Source organism: Penaeus chinensis, chromosome 32, assembly GCF_019202785.1.
Source record: "Penaeus chinensis breed Huanghai No. 1 chromosome 32, ASM1920278v2, whole genome shotgun sequence".
Lineage (NCBI taxonomy): Eukaryota > Metazoa > Arthropoda > Malacostraca > Decapoda > Penaeidae > Penaeus > Penaeus chinensis.
In genome coordinates this window covers 30,411,538-30,419,037 of record NC_061850.1, presented here as the reverse complement: position 1 = coordinate 30,419,037, position 7,500 = coordinate 30,411,538, and the positions used below count along the sequence as shown (strand labels likewise).

General features: G+C 53.6%; 1 protein-coding gene across 3 annotated transcripts in view; it reads right to left on the bottom strand.

Annotated features, from left to right (window-relative positions):
- The window catches only part of LOC125042629 (ski oncogene-like), a 147,648-nt gene that overhangs the window by 10,105 nt on the left and 130,043 nt on the right, over positions 1-7,500 (bottom strand). The gene's annotated exons all lie outside the window — the stretch shown is intronic.

Genomic DNA, 7,500 nt, shown 5'->3' with positions numbered 1-7,500 from the left:
TATATATATGCATATGTGTGTGTGTGTGTGTGTGTGTGTGTGTGTGTGTGTGTGTGTGTGTGTGTGTGTGTGTGTGTGTGTGTGTGTGTGTGTGTGTGTATGTGTATGTGTGTGTGTATGTGTGTGTATGTATGTGTGTGTGTATGTATGTGTGTGTGTATGTATGTGTGTGTGTATGTATGTGTGTGTATGTATGTGTGTATGTATGTGTGTATGTATGTGTGTATGTATGTGTGTGTGTGTGTGTGTGTGTGTGTGTGTGTGTGTGTGTGTGTGTGTGTGTGTGTGTGTGTGTGTGTGTATGTGTGTGTGTATGTATGTGTGTGTATGTATGCATATGTATGTCTATGTGTGTGTGTGTGTTGTGTGTGAATGCCTGTCAATCTACATTTCCAATCGGTATTATGTAAATGCATGTGCTTTTATTTGGTAATATATTTTATATATTTTTGAAAGACCTAAATAGCCACCTAGAATGAAAGAGAGAGAGAGAGAGAGAGAGAGAGAGAGAGAGAGAGAGAGAGAGAGAGAGAGAGAGAGAGAGAGAGAGAGAGAGAGAGAGAGAGAGAGAGGAACCTTGTTTTTGATCCGCGACCACGTGGCGTGATTCGGCAACCTTCAGACGAGCAAATGCTTTATTTCCCTTTAAACGGAACCGAGATCGCTCGCCTCTTCCGCTACCGCGTATCTCTCCCCTCCCCCTCCCCCTCCCCTTCCCTTCCTTTTTCCTTTTCCTTTCCCCCTTCCCCTTTCCCCTCCCTCCCCCCCTACATACGGCATACGGACCCTCTCTCCCGTCTCTGCACTACGGCATTGCATCAGGAGCGGGGTGGGAGGGGGGGGGGGTAAGGGCGGACCCGATGACCGCTTGACGCGACTCCTCGACAATTCGCAGACTATTGTGAGTGTAAGGAGAGGCCACGGCAGACTAGACTCGGCCGGGAAGGGCGTTCGGGCGGGCGAGGGACGGACGAGAGAGATTACGGCTGTTCTCGTCCTGCAAACAGGTCTGCTGCCATTTATGACTCGTTTGGCGCAATTTACAGCCGTTATTTAAAGAGCATACGATATAGGACAATGTCATTCAACAGGAGGGCGACGGCGGGCAGTGACGGTCCCCGATAAGACGCCCAGAGGTCTCTCGGAGGCCTCGACCTTCGCATGACAGGCACGACTCACCTGCGCCCACCGCGCTCCCCTCGCCCCCCTCGCCCCCCTCGCCGACACTCAACGCGGATCCTCACGCCCCCTCCCGCTTTCCCCCCTTACGGCCCTACGCCTCCTCCCCCGATCCTCCCCTCCCCCTGCGGCCTCTCCCGCCCCCTCGCACAGAGCGGCGGAGGGAAGGCGAGGACCGCCGAGACGCCCCGCGAAACATTCCAATCCCATTCAACTACTCCAAACATCATGCTATGACTCCCCTGTCAGCTCTCCGCTCCCTCCGAACTGCCCCGCGACCGACGAGGGATTACAGGGAAGTGTCTCTCTCTCTCTCTCTCTTTCTCTTTCTCTTTCTCTTTCTCTTTCGTTCTTTCTCTCTCTCTCTCTCGGAGTAAACGAAAATAAATTACAGATTCGACCGCCTGCCCTCTGAAAAAACGAAAAGAGGAGAAAAAAGAAAAAAAGAAAAAAGGAGCAGTCACAATCGCCCAAATCAGTGTTGCCAGAACCCTTGTGATAATGGCAACATTGACAACCCCCCCCCCCCCCCCGCGTCGCCCTCTCGCCCCGTGACATCTTTACTGTTTACGGCCCGCGCCCTTTATATCTTTGTTGTTTAACCGACCACAGCCTCCCCCCCCCCACTCCCTTCCTATGCCCCCCTTTAGAATCCTCTCCCACAGCCACTACCCTTATTTCGCTCCCTCCAAACCCCCCACTTCAGCCCCCGCGCCCCCTCCCGCTGCCCCCAACCTCCCCTCCTCCCCAAAGGGTTCATCTCACGAATCAAAAAGCCAAGTGTTGCTGGAATTCCCTCCTTCAGTTCAGTTTAGGATTTATTCTCTCCGGGATTTACGGTGCAGGAAGGGAGGGAGAGGGAGAGGAACGGAGAGAGGAAAGTCCCTGAGGAAAATCCCGCCCATGCAAGCGAGCGGGCGTGGTGGTGGGAGGAGGAGGGGAGGGGGCGCACCTGGCAAGGGCTCCCACATGGCGGGCGGGCGAGGGCGGCGGGCGAGGGCGGCGGGCGGGCGGGCTGGCGGGCGAGGGGAACGGTTCGAGAGAGTTACGAGGTAGTTAGGGCCGGTGTCGCCATCGTCCCCTTTGTTCGACGTCTCTCGCCCTCTCCCTTTCCCTCTCTGGCCCCCTTCTCCCCTCTCCTTCCTCCCGCATTATCGCATCTTCCTCATCCCCTCTTTAACTCGAATGCCTCCGTCGGCCTTTCTGTTTTTCGTCCGTTTGTGCTTTTTGAACTCTCTCTCGGTCGGTTGTTATTCGCTTCTCTCCTCCCTCTCCTTTCTCTGTTTCTCTCCGTTCGCTCTCCTTTATTCTCTCTCACACCTCTATCTCTTCTCCCTTTAACCTTTTCTTGCAGTTCCACCTCTTCTCTTTCTCTCCATTCCCCCTCTTCTTCTTCTTCCTCGTCCTCTTCCTCGTCCTCCTCCTCGTCCTCTCTCTCTCTCTCCATTGTACCTCCTTTGAATCCTTTCCCCTCTCTCTATCACCCACTTCCTCGGTCTTTCCTGACTTCCCCACTTCTCTCCGTCTCCTTCTCTGCCTTCGCTCTTCTCCACCCCTCAAGGCTTTTGGCGCCAGTGCCTCGCCCCTTCCTCCGCCTCCTCCTCCCTTTTCTTCTTCCTATTCCTGTTGCCCGTCTTCTTTGTCGTCGTCTTCTTGTTCCGCACTTTCTTTACCTCCACCTTCTTCTCCCTCTCCGTCTCCTTCTCTTTCTGTTCCTTTCTTTTTCTTTCTCTTTCTCCTCCTCCTTCCTTCGCCCTGATTCGCCTTATCTTCGCTCGCCTCGCGTCGCGCCCCAATCCGGCTGTCCATTATCTCCCCTCTTCTGCCGTACGCCGTCTATCTCTATCCCTTTTTTTGGACACCAGCTTTTTGCCGCTCGCTCCCCCCTCCACCCCCCCCCCCTCCTTCCACCTCGACGTCCTTACGCGCTTCCGAACAACGTATGTGGACTTGCATGATAGCGCGCGTGGCTTCCCTGTGGGCTGTTATCATGCTGTTCGCTCGCGTCCTCTGCCCTCTCCTGCTCGCCCGGGCTTCCTGTTTCGTCTTGCGTATCTCTGCATTTTTAGATCTTTTACTCTTTTTTGGTTTTCAAGCGCGGCTCTCTTGGGGTTGCTGCTATCACTGTATTCTGTTATTCGCTTGTTATTCTCCCTTTTTCCCCTTTTAGCTGCCGCCCTCCCCTTCCTCCTCTCCCCCCTCTTCCCCTCTTCCCCTTCTTCTCCCCTTCTTCTTCCCCCTCTTCCCTCCTCCTCTTCCCCTTCTTCTTCCCCTTCTTCTCCCCTCCTCTTCCCCCTCCTCCTCCTCCTCTTCCCCCCCTCCTCCTCCTCCTCTTCCCCCCCTCCTCCTCCTCCTCTTCCCCCCTCCTCCTCCTCCTCTTCCCCCCTCCTCCTCCTCCTCTTTCCCCCTCCTCCTCCTCTTTCCCCCTCCTCCTCCTCCTCCTCTTTCCCCCTCCTCCTCCTCCTCTTCCCCCCTCCTCCTCCTCCTCTTCCCCCCTCCTCCTAGTCCTCTTCCTCCTCCTCTTTTTCTCTTCCGTCCTTCTCTCTTTCTCCTCCTCCTCCTCCCCTTTGCCTCTCCCCTCCTACTCCCTTTCTCCTCCTCCTCCTCCTCCTCCCCTTTGCCTCTCCCCTCCTACTCTCTTTCTCCTCCTCCCTTTTTTCTCTGCCCTCCTTCTCTCTTTCTCCTCCTCCTCCTCTCTTTCTCCTCCTCCTCCTCCCCTTCTCCTCTCCCCTCCTTTCCGCGTGCTCAGAGCAAGACGAGGGCAATAGAGGTTCCATCAAAGGGGGAGAGACGGAAGGAGTTCCATAGGCCTACGCCATCGACTTTGCCGGTCACTGAGATCTGAGGGAGGGAGGGAGAGGGGAAGGAGGAGAGGCAGGGAGAGGGGCAGGGAGGAAGAAGGGGAAAGGAGGGAGGGAGAAGGGAACGGAGGAAAGGAGGAGGAGGGGATGGGAGGGAGGGAAGAAGGGGAAGGAAGGGAGGATAGGAGGGAAGGAAGAAGGGGGAAGGGAGGGATGGAGGAAGAGAAGAGAGAGAGGGGAAGAGAAAAGAGAACGAAACGACGACGAAAGGACGAAGAATAAACCGCAATAAAGGCCCGAATAAAAGCAAAAGGGGAGACAGTGGGGCACAGAAGCGCGTCGACGGCGGCTTGACAAGAGGAGGAACTTTTATGCAGGTTTTATGTCGTCTTCCCCCCATTCAAGAGCCTCCCCCTTGACCGCCCCTCCCCTCCCCCGCCCTCCTACCGGCGACAAGGCCCTCCCGCTCTTAAAATCGCTCTTAAAATTGGCCTCAGCGTCTCCAAAAAAGGGGGCTGCATTCACTCGCGACGCAGGACACGGGGCAAACGGGCTTCCGGATTGTCAGGAGAGAGGGAGAGAGATAAAGGAAAGGGGAAGGGGGGAGAGGGGAGGGGAAGGAGGGGAAGAGGGAGGGGATGGAGTAAGGGAGGGGGAGATGAAGGGGATGGGGTAGGGGAGAGGGAGAGGGAGAGGATAGAGGGGGAAGGAGGAGGGGTTAAGGAGAGGGAGCATTGTGCCCCTTGAAACGACGCGGCACGTGGTCGTCTCGCTACGACTCGAAGGGCACATGCCAGACCCCCCCCCCCCATCTTCCCTGCCCTTACCTTGGACTGATATGAGGCATTTTGTGGCAAAATAAATAAATAAAATAGAGCCTGGGAAATTACTTGCGACTTTAAATGAAACAAAACAACAAAATGAAGTAAGATAAAAATAAAATAAAGAAACACAAAAAGAATATCCACGAAAAAGGTAGAAAAGAAAATAAAAAAATAGAATGAGAAACAGAGAGGTAATGAGAAAGAGAATGAGAAAGAGAGAATGAGAAAGAGAGAGAGAGAAAGGAGAGATGTCCACCGAGAGCAGCGAAGGAAGTGGGGGAGGGGGGGGGGGGGGCACCGAAGGCACGCAACCCCTTCGGAGTCTCGAGTTTAAAGAGATGCGGCCGAGGGATCAGGGATCAGGTTGAGCTTCCCGCTTTCCCCGTCGGCTCCCGAGGGCGGTCTCACGGCCTCGCTCTCTCCTCCTCCTCCTCCTTCTTCTCCTTCTTCTCCTCCTTCTCCTTCTCCTTCTTCTCCTTCTTCTCCTTCTTCTCTCCTTCTCCTTCTCCTTCTCCTTCTCTCCTTCTCCTCCTCTCCTTCCCCTCCTCTCCTTCTCTTTCTCTTTCTCTTTCTCCTTCTCCTTCTCTCCTTCTCCTTCTCTCCTTCCCCTCCTCTCCTTCTCTCTCTCTCGGTCTCCTCCTCTCCTTCTCCTTCTCTCCTTCCCCTCCTCTCCTTCTCTCTCTCTCGGTCTCCTCCTCTCCTCCTCTCCTCCTCTCCTTCTCCTTCTCTCCTTCTCCTTCTCCTTCTCCTTCTCTCCTTCCCCTCCTCTCCTTCTCTCTCTCTCGGTCTCGGTCTCCTCCTCTCCTTCTCCTTCTCCTTCTCCTTCTCCTTCTCCTTCTCTCCTTCCCCTCCTCTCCTTCTCTCTCTCTCTCGGTCTCCGTGGCTTTCTCTTCTCACTTGTGGGGAGATGTGTACGCATGAATTCAACGTTAATATATACGTATCCATAGTAATGATAATACGAGAGGGAGAGAGGGAGAGAGAGAGAGAGAGAGAGAGAGAGAGAGAGAGAGAGAGAGAGAGAGAGAGAGAGAGAGAGAGAGAGAGAGAGAGAGAGAGAGAGAGAGAGAGAGAGAGAGAGAGAGGGGGGAATGACAAAATGTGAGTGTGCGTGTGTGTGTCTCACTCACTCACTCACTCACTCACTCACTCCCCCCCCCCCCCCCCACACACATATATATACGAAGGCGTTCAAGGAAAAACGAGAGGAAATTCAGCCGGACTCGGGCGGCGGCGCTGGCGAGGAGAGGCGGCCAGGGACCGGTAGGCCTGGAGGGGAGATTAGCACGCGAATATCAGCTGTCCTCAGCCCCCCCCCCCCTTCGCTCCCCCCCTCCCGATTTCCCTTCCCCTTTCCCTTCTTTCCTAAATCCCTCCCCTTCCCCCCCCCTCCCCTCCCAACCGCCTCTCCCTCTCCCATGGGCCCAGGCATGTGTCGTGCAGGTAACTGGTGGTGGTCAGAGAGAGAGAGAGAGAGAGAGAGAGAGAGAGAGAGAGAGAGAGAGAGAGAGAGAGAGAGAGAGAGAGAGAGAGAGAGAGAGAGAGAGAGAGAGAGAGACAGAGATAGAGATAGAGATAGAGATAGAGATAGAGATAGAGAGTGAGAGAAGGTAGAGGGGGGTGAATAACGCATCTATAAAAACAAATAAATACACAAACTTGCACATCTATCCATCCATCCGAGCACACATCCACAGACGCAACGCCCCAGAAGCTAAAAATCAAGGCCTATCCAATATTTTTGGCCACGACTTCGCATCGCTGTAATTTAATTTCCTTTAATTGGGGAACCGGACATTGCATTTATATTGAATCAGGTGCCACGCGCGGCGCGACACCTTCCCTCTTCGGCTCTCGGCTACGCACTGAAGGGGACGGGAGCTGAACAGACTCCGCAGGGGAGGAAGGCTGGAGAGAAGGGGGTGGGAAGGGAAAGAGGACGGGTGGAGAAGGAGAGAAGGAGAAAGGGAGAGAGGGAAAGTGGGAAAGAGGGAAAGAGGGAAAGAAAGAGAAAGAGAGAGAGAGAGGGGGGGGGGGGGAGAGGGAGGGAGATAAAAAGAGAGAGAAAAAGTACGAGAGTAAGAATGGTGTAGACAGAGATGAACTAGGGTGGAAAGTCTATGCAAATTACACAGGGCACACAAGCCTAAATATTCAAGGCTGTGCGTCCACACCTAACATTATTTTTTTTTTTAAGTTTCATTAATTCATCGGGTGTTTCTCATTTCTCATTTCGAAATCAAATAACACAAAGAAAAATATGAAACAAAGAGCAAGGGTAGTAATATAACCGAACAATATTAGGAAGATTACTAGTGTGCATAGACAAACAAGCCGATAGATAAATACATAGATAAACCGATTAGATTTCTGTTCCTCCCTTCTCGTTCCCTCCTCTCCTCCCTCCTCCTCCTCCTCCTTCTCTTCTTCCTCTTCTTCATTGAAAGAGAAGCAGAAAGCAAAAACAGATCTTTAAACAGAGAAGTAGAAATATGCGAATAATGTTCAATGAAGCTGCCCGTTTAGAAGGATTTTTTTTCCACTCCACACGCGGCCACGGAGACAGGGAGTGAGTGAGTCGGACAGCCTGTCAGACAGAGATCCGTGGCAGAAATTATAGCCGTGACACCTCTCATCCGTCGCATGTGACACGTGGATTTCCTTAAGGTCAGCAGGCATACAAAAGGGGGGATGGG